At 35.7% G+C, this 22,213-nt stretch overlaps 1 protein-coding gene across 1 annotated transcript in view; it reads left to right on the plus strand.

Annotated features, from left to right (window-relative positions):
* Window positions 1-6,403: 6,403 nt before the first annotated feature.
* FCRL5 (Fc receptor like 5) overlaps window positions 6,404-22,213 on the plus strand; it is a 71,909-nt gene continuing 56,099 nt past the window's right edge. Inside the window, exon 1 of the mRNA XM_027776579.1 lies at window positions 6,404-6,574. The gene's annotated coding sequence lies outside the window, so the exon portion shown is untranslated. The remainder of the gene's footprint in view (window positions 6,575-22,213) is intronic.

A 22,213-nucleotide genomic window follows, 5' to 3' on the forward strand; every position in this document is an offset into this window, starting at 1 on the left:
ATAAAGTTGCTTAATTTTTCCGGGATTAATTTCCTCATATGCAATTTTCTTCTATGTACAGCTGTTGTGATCACATTCCTAGCTAGAGGCTTTTGCAATTGCTATTTCCTCTGGCTCTAATTCTCTTCCTGCCATTAGCCACCGTTTGCTCCCTCATAGACTTCAGTGCCTATTCAAATACTACAAGGTCTCCCATTCCCCCTGTTCAGGGTAGCAATATACCCCAGTGTCCATTAACTCTTCTCATCCTTCTGCTACAATATTTATCCAAAGCACTTTTCAGCTGACATTCTACATTTTTTCTTGTTTATCTTGTTTATTTATCTTTTCTTGTTTATAACTTTTGCTCTATAAGGACAGAGATTTTTGTCTGTTTTGTTCACTAATATATCCCCAGTTCATCTTTCAGATCCCAACACAACATTTTTTTTTAATTACGAGGATTATATAAAGCAGTGAATGCAAAAGCCTGATAATGTGCCTTTCTCATAGAGGCATTCAATACACATTAATTATCAGTATCTATTCCAATGTATAGTGTCGATTATATAAAGCAGTGAATGCAAAAGCCTGATAATGTGCCTTTCTCATAGAGGCATTCAATACACATTATCAGTATCTATTCCAATGATATAGTGTCTAGGTCAACAAATATATATTGAGCACTTACATACCAAACACAAAGATTGATTAGAAAACATGTCTCTCCTTAAGACTTTTCCAAACTAATGTATGGGAAGACACAGAGATATAAAGAAGTAATTCCCGTATAATATGACAGTGACATTAGAAGTGCACTTAGCCCATGTGTCAGGGATTAACATTAAGAGTTAACAGTTACCATCAACATTAACAGTTGTGAAGGATGACCCCAGAAATCTCACAAGCGCTCCAAAACGAAGCATCCCCACCCGCACCTAGGGTGAGGGACAAGGTTCTGCTCCACACAGTCATTCAGGAACCCAGGCTCCTTACCTCCCATGGTGCCTTCTTCAGGGATTACAAATTCTCTGGAAAGGAGAGAGTGTGTGGTAGGTGACACAGAAAACTTTAGGAGCCAGTCCTGAAAATGGCAGGCATTCATTCATTCCTCCCACATTATACTGGTCAAAACTCAGTCAGTTCCCTGCCTAACTCCGAGGGTGGGAAAAGCATTTAACTACAGTTGAGGAGAAAGAGGATGCATATCTGGTCAGCACCCTAGCTCATCACTACCAACTCAGACAAAAGAAATACTCATGCAAATATTTTCTAGAGAAGATAGCATACAGAGATTAAGAGAGTGTTCGACATGTGGAGCCAGAAAATCTGAGTTCAAATCCAGGTCACAATTTGTAGCTTATGTGACCTTAGTTAAGTCACTCAGATTCTCTGAGTTCCCCACTTCTGAAAAATGGGAATAGAGGGACCAGCAGTTAGCATAATGGCTATGTCACTGGACTCCTATGTAGTCAACTGCAGTTCAAGTCCCAGACCCAGTGGCTTAAACTCACACCGGGCATATGTGCATGCGTGCCCAAGATCCCGAGAGGAGAATGGAGGAGAAGGGATTGTGGCGTGGCCATCCCCCCTGGGGGGTGATTTTTCACTTTCTGTCTCTCTGTCTCTCTCTGTCTGTCTGGCGAGTGTACATGCCCTATAGCAAAAACCTCTCAAAAAAAATGGGAATAGAAGAATATAATAAACTTGAGTTCATAAACATGTTATGAAGGGTAAATGTGTAAAATCTTTTACGCATAGTGTGTGAAACATAGTAAACATTTAATAAATGTTAGCTTTCAGGAGGAGAAAGGAGGAGACAGCGGGAGTGAACAGAAAGTAAAGGAAAAGGAAAAGGAGCTGGAAAATTAGACACCGGAAGGAAAGACTAGGGAATGAAGAGAAGGGCTTTAGACTAAATCAGAAAATGTACAGAGGCACAGAACAGCAAAATGTGTTCAGTCCATTACTCACAATACTCTCCTGGATCACCAAGTCTGTCCAGAAAGGATGAGATCTTTCCTTTTTTTTTTTTTTTTTCAAGAAAAGCAGTTTTATTTTTAAAAAATCAAAGAAATGCTAAGGAATTTTGCTTAAAACTAAAAGCCAGGAAACAGGTTAGGATTCTGTTCAAATAGTAGGTACACAAACCTATCGACAGCACAAGATAGAACAAAAATCCTTAAAACCACAAGACAAAGCCTGGAAGAAAATCAGCAATGTTTTAGTCAAAAGTCATAAAATGCTATTTCACCAGTTCAATCTCATGTACTTTATTTTCTGTTGTGGTTCGATCTTCCCGATTAAATTCTGGGATATAATAGTCAACTCCAGACTTGACCCTACGATTAAGTTGGCCATTTTCTTAGTTTTGAACTCTTTATTTCTGCAGCCATTTTCTTAGTTTTGAACTCTTATTTCTGCACATCTGTATTTAATCTTCCTGGTATAGCACTCCCTTGAGAATTTTTTGGAGATCTGGTCTGGTGTTGGTTCTTTTTCTTTCAGGTTTTGTTTATCTGAGAATGTTCTTGTCTTTTCTTCACATATGAAGAATAATATTGCCATTTAAAATATTCTTGGTTGAAATTGCTTTTTCCTTAACACTTTGAATATATTTTCCAATTCTTTCCTCACTTGCATTGTTTCCAATGAGAGGTCTGCTGTTAGCCTGATGGGATATCCTTTGCAGGTAATAGAAAGAGTGAGATCTTTTATTTATTTTTATTTATTTATTTTTTATTTGTTTCTTGAATGGTTTTTTGATACAGAGTGTGTGCACTTACCAGAAAGACAGAGAGAGAGAGACAGAGAGACAGAAAGCGAGAAATCACCCCTCGGGGGGATGGCCACGCCACAATCCCTTCTCCTCCATTCTTTTCTCAGGATCTTGGGCATGCCCACACATGCTCCTGGAGTGAGTTTAAGCCACCAGGTCTGGGACTCGAACCATGCTCAACTACATGGGCGTCCAGTGACATAGCCATTACATCAACTGCTGGTCCCAGGTGAGATCTTAATAGGCTTAGGTGCTATAATCAGTTGCGTACCTTATAACTACAGAGAGCCATTGAGTATTATTTATTTATTTATTTTAGATTTTTGTTGTATGGTATGTGCCCTCACCACAGAGAGACAGAGAAAAAGTGAGAAAGCACCCCTCAGGGGGATAGCTACACCACAATTGCTTCTCCATTCTCCTCTTGGGATTTTGGGCATACACACCTAGGCTCTGGACATGTTTTTCAAACTGCTGGTTCCAGACTCAAATCACACAGTCAGCCCTGTAAGATCCAGCGCCTTAACCACCACGCCATCCACTGACCCACTACTGGCCGGCCCACTACTGATCTTCTGGTGGCTGTGTGAAAAATAACATCAAAGTGGGAGAAACTAGCTGGCACTAGGGAAGGTGGGTAAGTGCTATTACTGTCCTCGAGGGCATGTTACTCTGAGCTATGTCTGGTTGACACTGCCTCCGTTTTACATAGAAAACTGTAGCCTTAGTCTGTAAACAAACTGCAGCCTAGCAGGAAACTAACAAGTAGCTGAACCTCAGCCAGTCATTGCAGCTGGCTCTCAGCCAATCACAGGCTAAAAGCTGCCCAGACATACCCAAATAAGACAAAATGGATTGCAGCCTATCAGGCTGCTTCTGTATGTCATCTCCTCTCCCTGGCTGTACATATTTTCTGCACACATGTGGGATGGAGTACTCTAAACCGTGTGTGGGCTTGAGTGTTAACCGATTCATGAAACTTCTCTTTACCCAATTAAACCCTGTTAAATTTAACTTGTCTCAGATTTTTCCTTAGACAGTTAGATGAAGAGGGCCAGAACCACAGATATGCTGGAGGGGGAGGGTGCGGAACTTGCTTTGTAGGAAACCCTAACTGCAGATCACTGACAGAGGGTGAAAGAGGAAGCCCAGGAGGACTCCCAGGAATTTGACCTGGGCAACCGGGGAAGCAGTAACGCCACGGAGGGAAATAAACTGAGGCATAATCTAAAAGTTCCTCGGCCATACCCGTCTTACTTGGTTTCTTTTAATGTTGTGTTTTATGTGCCAACATTTTATTTTCCAAATCTGCTTCTAAAACATCTTCTAGAAACTTCAAGATTCATGTCAGCTTCCCCCACTGCCTGGAACCATTACTTTGCGGTCCTATTTTTTTTTTCCTTAAGAATTTTATGTGCTTTTGGTAACTCCTTGCCCATACACTTTTCTCTCTCTCTCTCTCTCTCTCTCTCTTTTTTTTTTTTTTTTTTCATTTTTTTGGAGAGGTTTTTGCTACAGGGTGCGTGCACTTGCCAGAAAGACAGAGAGAGACAGAGAGACAGAAAGCAAGAAATCAGCCCCCTGGGTGGGGGGGGATGGCCACACCACAATCCCTTCTCCTTCATTCTCCTCTCGAGATCTTGGGCACACATGCACACATGCCCAGCATGAGTTTAAGTCGCCGGGTCCAGGACTCGAACCGCGGTCAACTACATGGGAGTTCAGTGACATAGCCATTACACTAACTGCCAGTCCTATCCTTGCCTTTACTCTTGAGTCAAGTTGGAAAGTGTGCTTCTGTAATCTCCATGACTCGTCTATCTTGTATATTCTATGAATCCTCCATCAGCCTTCAATGGGCATCAGTTTCACCCCATATTCTCCCTGTCATAGTTAATAAATTCTCTAAAGCTAAGCCTGAACCTAGGATAAAATGTAAAAAACAGAGGCCAGCCCATGGTGTAGAGGTTAAGGTGGCTGGATCCCACATGGCCAACTAGACGGTTTTTGTCCTGGACCTGGCAGCTTGAAAAACACTCCAGGCACATGTGCATGCATGCCCAAAATCCTGAGAGGAGAATGGAGGAGAAAGAATTGCAGTGTGGCCATACCTTCTAGGGCTATACCCTCTTGGGGAGGGGTAATTTCTCTCTCTCTCTCTCTCTCTCTCTCTCTCTCTCCACACACACTCCCCTCCAAGTGCAAGTGCCCTATAGTAAAAACTAAAAACGAGTAAAAACACCCCCACTCAAATTGTCACCTCAAGAGTCACAGAAAGAGGAACCCCAAGATAAATATATCTTTCATGTTTATGCAAAAGTTTGTTGGGTCATCGGACTTCCCAGAGACATGGAAAACTAATACCACATACATTTACCTAAGCCAGAAGGACAAGGAGAAAGCCTCTAGCCACTTGGATTTTATTTTCTGACTTAAAGAAATGAAGATTTTTATGACACAGCAGGCCATATGGCTGACAGTGAGTTCAGATCTTCAGAATGGGCTTGAAAACACACGGGACACATGCATATACCCAAGATTCTGAAGAGCTAGAGGCTGGGAACACAGGTGATGAGACCCTGTTGAGAATCTCTTTCTCTCCCCCCCCCTCTAGTGTACGTGCACATACATTTTTTTAAAAAAATATAAATCATTCCAGGTTTGTTTTCACTGCCAAGAGCCCCTCTTCACCTGTACCAGTTCTCTCTCTGTACTATAAAGGGTCTTCAAAATGTTCGTGGAAACGTGTATTTTACATATAATAAAAGAACTGTGCATGGAATTCAAAATTATTTAACATCAGATAAAATTTGTACTTTGAACTCTTTCTTTCATGAATTTTTTGAAGTTCTCCTCCTATAATATATGGCACTTTTCTCCTAGTTGCCATGGTCAAAGCATCCTTCTCATCAGAACACACCATTCTTCTCTAGGGCTACTGAGATGTTCCTCTCCTCCAATAGACAGACAGAGGCCTACTCCAGGCTCAGGCAATGATCATGAGATTACTGTGGCCGGTTCCTCACTTTCCGCTTTGAATATGCAAAAATCTTTTGCTTTGATCTTTGTGTGTTGTAAATAGTTCAGTACTTATTTATAAACTTCAGACCCTTGAATTTCCATTTCTTATCATGAGAATTGGCTCTCCATAATTGTTCTTGAGAGGTAGCCATTTCACCATAGAAAATGCTGTTGCCACTTCTCACTTCAGAATTGCACTGTCTAGATTCCTGTCCAAATCCTGTGACTGTTGGATCTCTTTATTGACTTAGGATCATGCTCAGACAGACCTGAATTCGACTCCTGGCTCTCACTTTCTCTTTGCTGCGGTCTTTGGGCTTACAAGGCACTTGAAATTAAAGTACATGATGCCTTTGAACATCAGTTTTTCTCAGGTATAAAATAAGGGTTGCAATACCAGCCTGACGGAACATTGTTCTGTGCTGTTTCACTGTTTTGGTGCGAGGATTAGATAAGCTGCTATTTACACAGTACCTGGTGTGATGCTGTATGCCAGTCATCATCCAATGTATGGTAGCTATTCTTGAGATAAACATCTCTTCCAGTTCAGAATAAAAGCACATCTACCGCATTTTACTTTCTAAAACCTACCACAGATAACAAAAAAAAAAAAGAAGAAAGAAATTGAAACATGAAACTCTATCTTCGATGAAACTTCTGCAAAGTCACATCCCCAATTTATAAACTCTGAAGTTCAACTTGCAAACAGTGAAATTCAAACCCAACGGTGGAAAGAAGCTAACAAACACAGACCTTGATAACATACGCATAAGAAAAGCTCCAGGTTCTCCAAAGGTAAGAGAAAATCCCTGAAACTCCAACCCGTAAATCTGTTCTTGGAAGGCAAGGTTGAGAATGCTCCTACAGCTCCTGTCTCACTGAACCTCACAAAGAGTCAGCAGAACAGTAGGAGACAGTTTGCAGATAAAGGGAGAGATCATCGTAGGGAGTGCTGGTTCTGTAAGTATGAACGTTAAGAGCTTAAAGAGAAAAAGTTGCTGAATTACCACACAGAAAATTATAAAATACAGGGCCATATCAAGCCAGGCAGACTACCCCTTGACCTCAAGAAAGAAAACATGGCACAGATGGTGAGGAAGTGTTCTGAAGCAAGATACTCAAGATACAACTTAGTCTGCTATCCCAGTTCACGTCCCCGATCTTCTACACACTGTTCTTCAGTTACAGACCTCTGGGAAAGGATGTCCCTCACTGGGAGGTAAGTTATAATTACCATATCAAGAGCATGGGATTCAGGCATTTATTCAAGAATAAGGAAGCATGAAGTAGGCAAAGAATATAGCCAGAAGAATCATACCAACGAGCCAGTGGGGGGGAGGGGAATCACATCATTATTTTTTCTCCATAGTAACAAAAGAATCTAATAAAAAAGTGTCTTTTTATGCATATTAGGTTTGAAAAAAATAGGGAATAGAAAAATATTGAAAGTAAATTAATAAAGCTCATAAAATGGGAGAGGAAAATAAGCCATGTTAAAATCAGAAAAAGAAATGAAAATATAGTAATAAAAGAAATTTTTAACTAAGTAGAAAAAAAGGGAAAAAAATAAAAGGTTAAAATTAAGACAGAAAAATCATTGATTTGAATGATAGATAAAATATATCCAATATTGAAAGAAGGCACTAGAATAAATGTAAATAAAAATATTTTCAGAAAGCTGATACAGAATTAGCAACCATACATATTCTGATAAATTTACTGGATTTTGGAGATAAAGAAAGAATTTGATGGACAACCAGGGGAAAAAAATCACATTATATGGAGGACAGAAAAAAATTATATTCAAACTAGAAAAGCTGCATTCAAAACTAGAAGACTTACAGACATGTATGTGATCATACCCGAACTCTAGATAAGAAGGAGAAATGGAAGCAAAAGGAACTGCCCTGTGACCGGGATCTTTTGGGGAGTGTTTTCTCTCTGTCTCTCTGTCTCTTTCCTTTTTGGCAAATGCACTTGTCCTCTAGCAATAAAAAAGAACAACAAAAACTAGAAGACAATAGATCCATTTTTAAAACCTCTTAAGAGAAGAAAGTTTAACCCAATAACTCATAAATATATTTTAAGAAGGCAGCAAAGATATACTTTCTAACAAGCAATAATCAGACTTATCACCTTAAGATAAAACTTGTGATGAGTTTTGAATTTATTTAAATAGAAGCACTAAAATTAAGCAGTTGTGGGAATTATGGTTATTGAACATAGCATAAATGTCATGAACCTTGCAAATATAGAAATTATATGCGGGCACTTCAAAAATCTATGGAAAATGAAAATGAAGTATTGAGTTTATTTTGGCACAAAATAATTTTGAAACACATGGATAGGAATCAGCAGATGGAGTGATGATTACATCGCTGAACTACAGATCAAGTCCCAGACCCGGTGGCTTAAAACTCATGCCACTGTGTGTGTGTGTGTGTGTGTGTGTGTGTGTGCCTAAAGTCCCAAGAGAATGATGCATGAGACAGAGTGCACAAATATCCCCCATTGCAGCTTGGCTATGCTCCAATCCCTTTTCTTCCAATTCTTCATCCTGTCAGGATCCTGGATATGTGCACACAGCCCACCAGGGCCAGGACTTGAAACGGAGCTAACCATGTTGAATCTGGCTCCCAACCACCATGTGGCAGGGCCAGCCTAACTTGTTTGGCATTGATATCATGCCTCTTGTTTATTTATCTACCTATTATGCCTTAATTATCATTCTATCACCTCTTAGGTTATTATTTAGAAGTATTTTTTGCATAAAAATATGGCTGGGTTTTGTTTTCATATCACAAATCTTTATCTTTTATACAACTATTTGCCACCTTTATGAATCCATAAGACAAATACGGTTGGTCTTAACTCTGTCATCTAATTTCATGTTACCAAACGTTCTCTATACAAGATTTATTTTCTTTCATTCCCTTCTTTTATTCTTTAAGGGTGTATAGCATTGCTCGTATTTTTAAAGCATTATAGTTTGTTCTTAGTTTTCCTAATGGTTAACTTTGTAACTCTAGTATTCTTATAAATCTTTCTTGATTTGACAATGTAAATTGATTTCTTACTAAAAAAGAAGGAAATCAGCCTCCTTTCATTTTTTCCATATGTTTTAATAGCCTTTACCTCCTGATTTTTATTAATAATAATATAACAGCCATTCAAGGGACCAGCAGGTGGTATGGTAGTTGAGGCGCTCAACTCTCACATGGCCAACTGCAGTTTGAGTCTTGGACCTGGTGGCTTGCTTTTTCACTTCCTCTCTCTCTCTCTCTCTCTCTCTCTCTCTCTGGTGAGCACATGCGCCTTATAGCAAATTAAATAATAATGATAAATAAAGTTAAATCTTTTTTTTTTTCAAAAAAGAAAAATGTTATTCAAAAAGTTTATGGAAAATGTGGATTCTGTCAAAATTACCCATATATTTCTTTTCTTCTTTTCTTTTTCTTTCTTTTCTTAGGAAAAAGGGAAAGATTTTTGCTATAGGGCGTGCGTTCTCACTGGAGAGACAGCATAAGACAGAAAGAAAGCTAAAAATCATCCCCTACAGGGATGGCCACACTGCAATCCCTTCTCCTCCATTCTCCTCTCAGGATTTTGGGCACACACACACACACACACACACACACACACACACCTAACATGACTTTCAAGCCTCTGGGTCTGAGACCTTAGACTGTGGTTGGCCATATGAAGTCCAGCAATGTAACCATTTCTCCATCTACTGGTTCCTTCTTCTTTTCTTTTTAAAGGTCCATAAAATACTAACAAAAGCAAAAACCAAAAAGGAAAGACCCTATTAGGGCACAAAGAAAATCTCAATAAATTCTAGAAAGTGGTAAGTTCCAGAGAATTTACATACCACATTATTATATTAAAATGCTATGACTAATAAAATGTTATTAGTAGCAAAAATGGGAAAAGGAAAATCTACCATTTAGATATTTACATTTTTAAAAGTTCTTGTGTTAAAGAGAAAATCAGGGGCCAACAGGTGGCTGGTGGTCTAAGCATTGGACTCCCACATGGCTGACTGCAATTTGACTCCTGGACTTGATTGCTTGAAAATTGTGCTGGCACATATACATGCATGTCCAAAATCCTGAGAGGAGAAAGGAAGGGAAGGGATTGCAGCATGGCCATCCCTCCTGGGGTGAGGGGTGATTTCTCACTTGCCCTCTCTCTGTTTCTCTCAATGCCAAAAATAATAATAATAATAATAATAATAATAATCGACTGGATTTCTCATACCATATTAAAATACAATCTACCACCTATATAATCTACAGCCTTATAATAAAATGATTTGGTACCAGAATTTATAGAACATGGCTAAAGCACAAAAGAAAATGTATAGCCTTGAACATTTAAATTACTAAGTAGGAAAAAAATGAAAGTAGACAAATATTCAACTTAAAAATATAAAAAGCAAAAATGTACCTACAATATTTTTAGGCACAGAAAGAGAAAAATCACAGGTTCTTAGTCATATTTGGGAACTTAAAAAAAAAAGCTTATATAAGAAGAGTAGAAAAGTGATTACTAGATTCTGAGAAAGGCACTGGAGTATGGAGGAGCTAGAGTGATATTGGTTAATGGATAAACAATTGCCGTCAGATAAGAGAACTAAGTTCTAATGTTCTATAGCAAAGCAAGGAACCTACAACTAACAATAATTCACTGTATATTTTGGAATAGCTAGAAGGGGCGATTTTTCAATGTTCCCAACACAAAGTAATGACAAATGTTTGAGATAAAAGACATGCTAATTTCTCTGATTCGATCATTACTCATCATGGCTATGTATTGAGAAGTCTCACTAAACCCCATATAAGTGTACAATTATTCCATGTCAATTTAAAAATTATGTGTAAATTTTTAAGAAAAATAGAAATTTATAAATTAACAGATGGAAAATAGAACTGACCACTAAATTCAAGAGTCAATTGTTTCAAAATTATTTTTTTTAAATGCCAGGTAATAAAAAGCAGAACTATTCTGGATTAAGGAAAAGAAAAACTAAAGAGATAAAGTATCATGGTAGAAATGTAGACCATTGCCAAGGAAGAGTTATATTTTAAAAAAGTTAAAATAGGAGCTGGCAGGTAGAGTGGTGGGTAAGGGCGCTGGAGTCCCACAAAACTGACCACGGTTCAAATCCCAGGCCTGGTGGCTTTCTCTCTCTCTCTCTCTCTCTCTCTCTCTCTCTCCCTTGCATGTGCTATCTCTTTCTGGTCAAATTAAAATAAATAAATAAATAAATAAAGTTAAATAAAATAATTCTCTAAATAAAAAGCCATCAATACAAGATAATTTCACAGCTCAATCTAATTTTCAAAGAATGAATCATTTCATAGTTACTTAAATGGTTCTGAAGTGTATAAATTAAGGATAGAAAGGCAGTTCTTTAATATGATTAAAAATTATATACCATATCTCAAGCCAAAAGTCATATTTATATTTCATAAAGAGCAATAAAACAATTTCCAGGAAGGCTGGGGAAAAGCATGGTAATTTAGAATATTTCTAGTAGTATGTTTTACTCAGGAGAAGACAGGCTGTGCTGAAGTAATAAATAACTCCAAAAGTTGAGTGGCTCAAAGCATAAAAGCTTGTAAAATTCAAGGTACATGTCCAACATGAGTCAGCACAGACTAAGGCTGACAGAGATTTCACCATTTTGTATTTACACCAGCTGTGAGCTATTTGATCCCAGAAGCAAGGGAAGTGATGAATGGACATTTCACACCTGCTCTTACATACTTCAACCGGGAAATAGTTTGTGCCACTTTAACTCATAGTCTACTAGACACATCTAGTTGCACGGTTCTCTACTATATGAGAGCTAGAATATGTAGAGTATATGGCAATTGGGTGAGTGGTCATTGTCTCTGTCATATAGTATTAGTCAATGAATAATAGTCAAGACAAAGAAAACAAAAATCGAAAATAATGAGGTCAAATTAAGTTGTGTGTGCATGAAAAGCAGAAATTATTCATGAAAGAAATAAATTTCTGTGAACAATGTCATTTTTTTAAAAGGTTTTTGCTATAGGGTACATGCACTCACTGGAGAGAGACAGAAACTAAGAAAGAGAAAGTGAGAAATCACCCTCCAGGGGGATGGTCATGCCATAATCCCTTCCCCTCCATTCTCCTCTTTGCATTCTATACACACACACACACACACACACACACACACACATACACATGCCTGGTGTGATTTTTGAGCAGTTGGGTCCAGGACGTAACAGTCAGCCATGTGTGAGTCCAGTGCCTTAACCACTACACTACCTGCTGATCCCTGTCATTGGTATTAAAAAAGGTATTGCATTGACTCTGTAGACTGCTTTCAGTGCATAGACATTTTAACAATGTTGATTCTTCCAGTCCATGAACATGGGATATCTTTCTATGTGTGTGTATGTGTGTGTGTGTGTGTGTGTGTGTGTGTGTGTGTGTTCTTCAATTTCTTTTATCAGTGGTTTAAAATTTTCATTATAGAAATCTTTCACTTACTTGATTAAATATATTCTTAGATATTGTTTTTCTTTATAACTATTGTAGATGGGAATATGTTTTTATTTCTTTTCAGCTATTTCATTATTGGTACATAAAAGTGCTACTGATTTTTGTATGTTGATTTTATATCCTGCAACTTTACTGAATTTAATTATCAGTTCTAAAAGGTTTTGGGAATGAGGTTTGTCATTTTTGTTGTTTGTTTTTATGTAAACTAGTTTTCTGTGTATAACACCCTACCACATGCAAATCTTTTCAATTTGGATGTGATTTATTTTTTTCTCTTCCTTTGTTCCTTTGGGTAGAACTTCCAGTATTATGTTGAATAAGAGTGGTGAAAGTGGGGATCCTTGTCTTGTCCCAGTCTTTTGAGAAAAAGCTTTTAGTTTTTCTTGATTTAGTATGACATTAGCTGTGAGTTTGATATATATGGTGTTTATTGTGTTGAAGTACACTCCTTTTATTTATTAATTAACTTATTTATTTTTACATTTTTCCACATTTACTTTACATATCAAAAAATTTTAACTCATACTTCATAGTTCTTGACAGTTAATAAACAACTTTTAAAATTTCAAAATATTTCTTATAATTTTATATAATTTTGTTTGTGACTATAACAACAGAAACAGTATGTTTTAAATATTTTTTAGAAAATATTTACATGTCAACTACTCAAATTGTTGAAAAGCAAATGCCCAGCACACTAGTCACACAAGAACCTTCTCAATTCAGCCCTGCCTAAGTGTTCTGTGATATACCATCTGCTAGCAAAGATCAGTCTCTTTTTATTCCTTCAAAGTCTTTCTTAAAATAATCCTCTGGTGTGGTTGCTCTTTTGCAATCTCTACTGATTACAATGCTGGTCTGGAAAAGTCCAGGTTATTTTATGTTATGAATTCTTTCATATATCTTCTCTAATCCTCTCTGCCAGGCAGAACTATTTATGGTACCAGGCCATCTTTCTAAGAGCTTCTGTTAGCTTTACTTGAGGTCCACCTTAGTTCCATAGTTTTCTGATTAATATTCAGATATGACATTCCAGTCAAAACCCTATCCAATAATGAGTATTTCTGCTTTCTGAGTCAATGCAACAAGCAATATTGAACTTATGCAAATAACCCTTCTGCCACAAAATAAGAATATTCCCAAATATTTTCCAATTCCAGAGGGGTCAGGAAGGAAGAAAAGTTTATGTTTCCATTTAAAGAAACAAACAAGAAAAATATTTTAACATATTGCTGAACCTATCAGCAACTCAAAAGAAAGTAAACTATTTAAACTGGGAAAACAAAGCATAGTAAAAAAAAATCAGTAATATTTTACTCAAAAGTCATAAAATTCTATTTCACCAGTTCAGTCTTATGTTCAAACTCTCTTCTGTTGAACATGGAGTGTTGCTGTGGTCCGATCTTTCCATTTAAATCCAGGAAGTTAACATTCTACATTGTTATTAATATTTCTTGTCCCCAATTTTTAAAAAATGAATGAATAAATAAAACTAAGTAAATAATTCTTTTAAAAAATTCTACATTGTTATTGATATTTCTTGTCCCTAGCATTGAATTAGTCATTTTCTTGGTTGCCTTTTGTTCTCTTATTTCTGTATGTATCTTTAGTTTTACTGGTCAAGCACTCCTTTCAGAATTTATTGAAGAGTGGGTCTGCTACTGGCAAATTCTTTGAAGTCTTGTTTATCTGAGAATGTTTTTATTCTTTCTTTTCATATGAAAGATAGTCTTGCTGGGTATAGTATTCTTGGTTGAAACTGTTTTTCACTTAACACTTCGAATATATTTTCCCATACTTTCCTTGCTCACATTGTTTATGATGAGAGTTCTGAGGTTAACCTGATAGGATAACCTTTATAAGTAACCTGACTTTTCTCTCTTGCCAATTGTAGTATCTTGTCTTTGTAGATTTGACCAGTCTGGCTATGATGTACCTTGGAGATCTTCTTGGGTTTATTCTATTAGGGGTCCTTTGTATTTCTTGAGTCTGGATATTTGGAAAGTTTTCTTCCAAGATTTCATGGAATAGATTATCAATGCCTTTATTAGTTTCCTCACCTTCTGGGATACCAATTATCCGAATGTTTGGGCACTTAATGCTGTCTAGTATTTCTCATCAAATAATCTCATTGGGGGGGGGTATTTTCTCAGGTTTTTTGTTGTTGTTTTTTCTAGACCAGAGGTTTTGCATTCATTATCCAATATTTGATTTTATGCATGGACTAATCTGCTTTTAATACTTTTGAGGGACATTTTGATTTCCTGAAGGGCAGCCTTCATCTCTAATAGCTCCATTTGATTCTTTTTTATGGTGTGTATTTCCTCTTTCAGATCATGAAAGAACTTCAACACCTCCTGGAACTCATTGTCTCTTTTCTCCTGAAGCTTCTAGAGTTCATTATCTCTCAGCTCTTGCATCTCATTTAGTTTTGTCACTATGAATATTCTGAAGTCTTTATCAGGCATTTCCATGAATTCTACTGCACTGTCTGTAGATGATGAGGTATTGTTCTTCTCCCTCAGGGAAGAGATATTTTCTTGGTTTCTCATGTTTATTGTGCCTCTGCAGTTGTTTCTGGTCATTCTGTGACAAAATCTATCCTCTACAGTGCTTAGCAATGGTATCAACAGTAAGTTTAGGAGTTCGGATTTATAGAAAGAAATTTCTTCATTAAAGCAGGAGGTTCAATATGCATTGAAGATTTCAATGAATCTAATAGGATTCAGATGCTTGGCAACTGTGCACTTAGTCCTATCTAGACATTAAGTGTGTGGAGAGTGAAGCTTGGAGTAAGAAAGTAAGGTTAAAAAATATAAGCAAAAAGGAAAAAAAATCTAGAAAAAAAATACCAAAAAGGAGTAAAATATGAAAACTGTGCAGTGCGCTGGAACACACCAGGACACACTTCAGCTTTAAAATGGTTTCTGAAATTAACAAGTGAAAGAAAAGGTCCAAGCTGAGGAGAGGAGTTTGAAAAATTAAAAAAAAAAAAAATTAAAGGGAGAGAGAGTGTGAGACAGACAGCCAGCCAGAGACTATTCCTAATGTGTTGAGTGTTTCTATCATAAAGGGATGCTGCATTTTGTCACATACTTTTCCTGCATCTATTGGGGTGATTATATGTTTTGTCCTTCAATTTGCTGATATGGTGTATCATATAAATTATAGATTTGCATATATTGAATTATGCTTGCATACCTGGGATAAAACCACTTGGGTGGTGTATAATTTTTCAATATGCTGTTGGAGTTGATTTTTGAGGATTTTCCCATCTGCATTCATTAGAGATGATGGTCTGTAGTTTTCTTTTTGTTATCTTTGCCTGGTTTTGGTATATTGTGTTCATGTACTAAAGAATTTCAGTGTCTTTCTACAAATATGTATAGTTATTATATGTTAATAAAAAATCTAATAAAAAATAAATCAAGAATGAAGGAAAATTAAAATGAGTAAGAATGTAGATTTGAATAATATGCTTAACAAACTTGCTTTAATAAGAAAAACCATCTTTAAAACAAAAATATTATTAGGATAAGTGAATTATTACTTACTGATAAAAACAATATTTCTAAAACAGAATGAGCCCATCTCAATTGTTTGTTACTGCATTAAAAAACATACTGCAGGATTATTCACAATTGCTAAGACATGGAATCAACCCAAATGTCCAAGAACAGATAAACAGATTGAAAATATGTGGCCCATATACACTGGACTACTGCTCAGTCATTTTAAAAAAAGATTCTGGGGGGTCAACAGATAGCATAATGGCTATGTCGTTGAACTCCCATGTAGCTGACCATGGTTCATGTCCCGGACCCGGTGGCTTAAACTCACGCCAGGCTCGTGTGCATGCGTGCCCAAGATCCCGAGAGGAGAATGGAAGAGAAAGAATTGTGGCATGGCCATCCCTGCTGGGGGTGATTTCTCACTTTCTATCTCTCTGTCTCTCTCTGTCTTCCTGGAGAGAACACACACCCTATAGGAAAAAAAAAAAAAAAAAAAACCTCTCCAAAAAAAAAATAAAGATTCTGGAATCTGACATAAAGTGGATGGATATGAAAGATTTAATGCTAAGCAAAGCAAGCCTGGCTATGAAAGAGAAGCATTGTATGTCCCCACTTCACATATACTGAATGTCTGCACTCTATGGCAGAAACTAAGGGGCTGGAAGCAGGGAAGGAAATTGTAGATAAGAGAGACAGTATAGGAGAGAGTGGGTAACAGGGAGTGGGAAAAAAGGGGATCAGTAAAAGAAATAACAAAAAATATTTATCATATACAAAAATGAAAAGTTATCTATGGGTGATGATGTATATGGTAATATCTTTGACTTGACTAATATGCCCTGTATTCATGCTAGGAGAAACCATGTAGCACACTGTAAAGATATACAGTGATTAAATGTAATTTTAAAAAAAGAAAGAAAGAAACAATTGTAGATACCAGAGACTATATAGGAAGGTGGTGATTAGTTGGAGTGGGTGGAAGATGTTCAGAAAATTATAAAACATTTAACAGACACAATAATGCAAAGTTATCTGTCGAGGATGATGTATATGGTAAATATCATTGACTCAATTGACATGTACACTGCATACATTCTTTGAAAAACTATATTGTATGCTAAAAAGATGTACAATTATTAAATGTAAATAATAAATCATACAATAAAAATTTTTTAAAATAAAAACCTACACCAAAACATCATGACTTACAACAATAACTGTTCTGTGAATATATTGAGTAAGACACTTGGGTTAGCTGGTCATTAATGTAGCTTCATTCATCAGGGAACACAACTAGGGTGGGAACATCCAAGATCATTTAATTCACATATCTGGTGTCTTATCTGGGATAGCTAGAACAGATAGGGCTGGCTAAAGCTCTCCCTCTGGTTAGACAATTGGATTTCTTACATGATAATTCTAGATTCCAGGAGAATGAAAACAGATAAGAGCCAAGTCTCTTAAAGGAAAGACTCAAAATTTACACAACTTCGGGACCAGCAGTTGGTGTAATGGCTATTTCGCTGGACTCCCATGTAGTCGACAGCAGTTTGAGTCCTGGACCTGGTGGCTTAAACTCACGCTGGGCGTGTGTGCATGCGTGCATGCCCAAGATACTGAAAGAATGGAGAAGGGATTATGGTGTGGCCATCCCCCGAGGGGATTATTTCTTGCTTTCTGTCTCTCTGTCTCTCTTTCTTCTGTCTTTCTGGCGAGTACATGCGCCCTATAGCCAAAATCTCTCCACTCCAAAAAAAAAAAAAAAAAAAAAAAACTTCACTTTTGCCACATTCAATTAATCAAAGCAAGTCTCAAGACTAGCTAGATTCAAAGGTAATGGCTATAGACTTTTTAAAGAGCATGCACAGACAGGTATGGAGAGAACTGGTGCTGACCATCTTAGGAGACAGTCCATTCTCTGCCCAAAAGTATTTGCATCCCTCCTGTATGAAAAATAACTCACTACCTCAAGAGATCTCCAGGAACTTATTCAGAAAAAGTATCAAACTTTGGTTTCAAATATAGCATCCAATCATCTAAATCAAGTCCAAATGTAGATAAAACTACTCACTCCATTGTGGCTTTTAGTTGAGAAAGAGACAGAGAGACATTTAATAATGGTGAGTGTGTCAAGCCACCAGCAAGAGATAATAATTCTAAATGTGTATATACCTTCATAAAATAATTTAAAAATGTAAAATAAGAAAATGATAGAAATAAAAGGAAAAAATAGACAACTCCACAAATATGGTGGTGGGGCCGGCAGGTAGCATGGTGGTTGGGGCACTGGACTCCCACATGGCTGACCATGGTTCAAGTCCTGGACCTGGCAGCTTGCTTTCTTGCTTTCCTTCTTTCTCTCTCTTTCTCTCCTTCACTCTGTCCCTCTCTGGTCAGATTAAAATAAATAAATAAATAAAGTTAAATAAAATAATTAAAAAAAAATATGGTGGGAAACTTTGACATAATTCTCTTGGTAAATGATAGAATATCAGAAAAATCAGTAAGAACACAGAATATTTGGAGAATGCAATGTAGAATATAGAATATTGTGACTTATAAATATTATATATCACTCCAAAATTTGAATACTACACATTTAAAAACAAACAAAAAAAAACGCAAAACACTTACAAAACTTGATTTGTATAAGGGGTCAACAAAGCTCATGGAAAATGTATATTATGAAAAAGTTATACATGAATTACAAAATTTTTTACACCAAAATAAATTTATACTTTAATTCAATTTTTCCACAGACTTTTAAAAATCCCCTTCTATACTAGTCAATAAATCAAATTTCAACAAATTTCAAAAGATTGAAATTATAAAATACACACTCATACCATAGTAGAATTAAATTAGAGGTTAATAATAAAACAGAGAACTACTTAAATATTACAAAGTCAAACAATTCACTGCAAAATAAACATAGGACAAGGAGGATATTTTAGTGGAAATTAAATATTTTTTGAACAAAATTATTATAGCAATATAGCATATCAAAATATGCATATTGTAAATACAGTCACACATCGACAAACATCTATAACATAAATACATATATTATACAAGAAAAAAGATTTAGAAATCAAAGATCTAAGTATTTATACATGAAGTTTTTAAAAAGGAAGTTAAATTTTAAAAGGTAGAATAAAAAAAATTCAAAAGAGCAGAAATTGAAAATACAGGAGAGAAAGTCATTATTCCAAAAGATTATTTGAAAAGGCTAATTCTACTGATTAATCCCTACAGAGAATGATGAAGAATAAAAAAAAAAAGAAGAAGAAAAAGAAAACACAATTACCAATATTAGGAATAAATATGAAACCATCATTACAGATTTCACAGATATTAAAAAAATGAGGACATTATGAGTAATGTTATATAAATAGATTTGGCAATGTAGATGAATAAATTCCTATAAATAATATAAAAGAAAGTTTATGAAAACTTTCATATCACTTTTTTAAAAAATCAAACTGTAATGAAAACTCCTTACAGAGAAAACTCCAAGCCCAATAGCTTTACCAGTAAAATCTTCCAAGTATTTTAGGAGGAAATCATATTGATTTCACACAACACTCTTCGGAATGAAGGAGAGCACTTTTTTATGAGACCGACATAATTTTGATGCTAAAATTTATCAAGAAAAGTGTACATCCATCTTTCTCATGGACACAAATGTTAAAAACCAAAACTGAGGTATAAGTCAAATAAGATCATGTATAAGAAGGGAAAAAGGTACCATGGCCAAGCTGGAATACAGAGCTGAGTTTACATTTGTAATCAGCAAAGTTTTTGATGCTTGACGATGAAAAAGAAGAACATATTAAATGATTGTATCAAAAGATGGAAAAAAAGATACTTCTAAAACTCAACATTCCTTACTTAGAAAAAAAAAGAAAAACTTAGAAAAATAGGAACAGGAAGAAATTTACTTAATTTGATGAAGAGCTTCTAAAAAGGCCTTAGAGAAAATATAATATTTAATGGTAAAATATTAAGAGCTCTTTTTGTGCGCTGAAGACGAGGATGTCTGATACTATCACCACTTCTACTCAGCATCAGGTTGGATATCCAAGCCAGCGTAATAAGTTAGGAGAAAAAAATCCTTAAGTATTAAAAAATAATAAATAAAACTACCATTCACAGACAATATGATTGTATATGCATAAAAACTAAAAGAACCTAAAGATAAGCTATTCAGATTGATAAATAAATTTAGCAATTTTAGTAGATTAAAGGTCAATATACAAAAAAATTGTATTTTTATATGCCAACACATATTTAGAAAAAAAATTTACAGTGTCACTTACAATCTTATGAAAAGCATATCAAATGGCTAGAAATAAACTTAACAAAAGATTTATTTTCTACAGACAAAACTACATAAAATTACCGACAGAACTTCACACTGACTTGAATAAATGGCATAGTCCATGTTTATAGATTAGAAGACTCAATCCATATTAATTTACACAAATTCACTTATAAATCTAATCCACTCCCCATTACTGAAAATCCAGCAGGTATTTTTGGAGTAGAGGAGAGCAAAAATTGGCAGGTTGATTTTTAAACGAACAAAAAAAATACAAAGAACCAAAAATAGAACAATTCTGAAGAAAAACAAATAAGTGTCTGACATAAATTACTAGATAATAAGTAATAAAGTAATAATAATTACATCAATGTGGAATTGGCATGATGATAGCCAGAAATAAGTTTCCAGAAACAGACCCATGTGGCTTCTGTTTTATGACAAAGGTGAAATTGCATTGTATTGGGAAAAATAATTTTCAAGAAATAAGGTTGGATAAATTGGCTATCTATTTATCTATGAAATACTTCAGAAAGTTTGTGTAAAATGAAATTAAAGTACAAGTTTATTTTGATGCAAAAACATTTCGAAACTCCAAATTTTTTAATAGTAATTCATGTTCTATGAACTTTTTGACAACTCCTTGAATGAACAATAAAAGTGAATATAAACACTAATATACTATGTATAATATTCAACTGCAACTATATTACAGATAGAAAATAAGTAATAAAATTAATAAAATTTCTAGAACATCACCTAGAAGGATATCTTTATGACCTTAAAGTACACAAAAATTTTTAGAAGGGGTGCAGAAATATTTATCCATAAAGGAAAAGATTGACAAATTAGACCAAAGTTAGAATAGTTGTTCACCAAAAGGTATTATCAATGGGCAGAAAAACAAGCCAGGGATTGGGGCAAGTCATTTACAATACATATATCCAATAAGCATCCATAGCTAGAATTTACAACGGCCTTTTATGTTACTTCCAATGTTAAAGCAATAATGAATGATGCTACAATAACCATCCTTATTAAAGAATAAATAACCATTCTTACTAAAGCTATCTTTGCAGTGTTTCCTTAAGGTAATTTCCCAGCAGCAGGGGAGTCAAGGGTATATGATTTTTAAAAAGTTTTAAATAAACATTTCACATACCAAAAAAAAAGGGGGCATCTAAATCTTTAATTAGAATATGAAAAGATGCTCCATCTCATAATTCACCAAGAATATGAAAATTAAAGCCACGCTCCTGGGAAAGACCTAACCCTTGCAAGATGACAATACTTGCAAGGATTTTAGACCAATGAGCACTTTCACCCATGGGCAGATGGAGTGTGAACCGGCATGACCACCTCACAAAATAATTTGTAGCACTTTCTAAACTGATTGTATGCTTACCTTATAAGCCAGGAATTCCATTCCAAGGTATATCCAATAGACATGTGAGAGGTCTTCAAAAAGTTGAAAAAAAAATAGTATTGTAAAAAACTACACATGGATTTTAAAAAGTGCTTGTACTAAAACAAACTTGTACTTGGGTTGCATCTGTCCATGAACTTTTTGAAGTCCCTTGAATACAAAAATACTCAAGACAGTGCTATTTTAGTCCCAAAGCACACAGAGACTCTGCTCCCCCCACCCCCCAGGCATCTTCCTTCTGGACTGAGATCAATCCATCTCTGTTTACCCCTGTATGTTTTTCTCGTCTCAAAATACAGTAGGTTGGCTATGACACAATATACCTAAGATGACGTTCACTTACTGTAGAGATGAAATTAAATGCCCCCGTAGAAAGACCCAGTATGAGCCCAGAGAGAAAGGATTTGAAAGAAAGAACCCGTCACTCCTCATGACAGCTAATGTCCTAGGGATTTTTGTTGACAGCCGTAGGCACAATGAAAAGTTGACTTTAAAAAAATTATGAAAGCAGTACATTAACATGGCAATTTTTAGGAAAAAAGTATAGAAAGATACAAAGTGAAATGTCTCCTTCCCACTTCTAGTTCCTCACAAATAACTCACCATTTTTGCGTGTGTTTTCCGGGGGGGGGGGG

Source organism: Tupaia chinensis, unplaced genomic scaffold (assembly GCF_000334495.1).
Source record: "Tupaia chinensis unplaced genomic scaffold, TupChi_1.0 Scaffold000684_1, whole genome shotgun sequence".
Taxonomy (NCBI): Eukaryota; Metazoa; Chordata; class Mammalia; order Scandentia; family Tupaiidae; genus Tupaia; species Tupaia belangeri.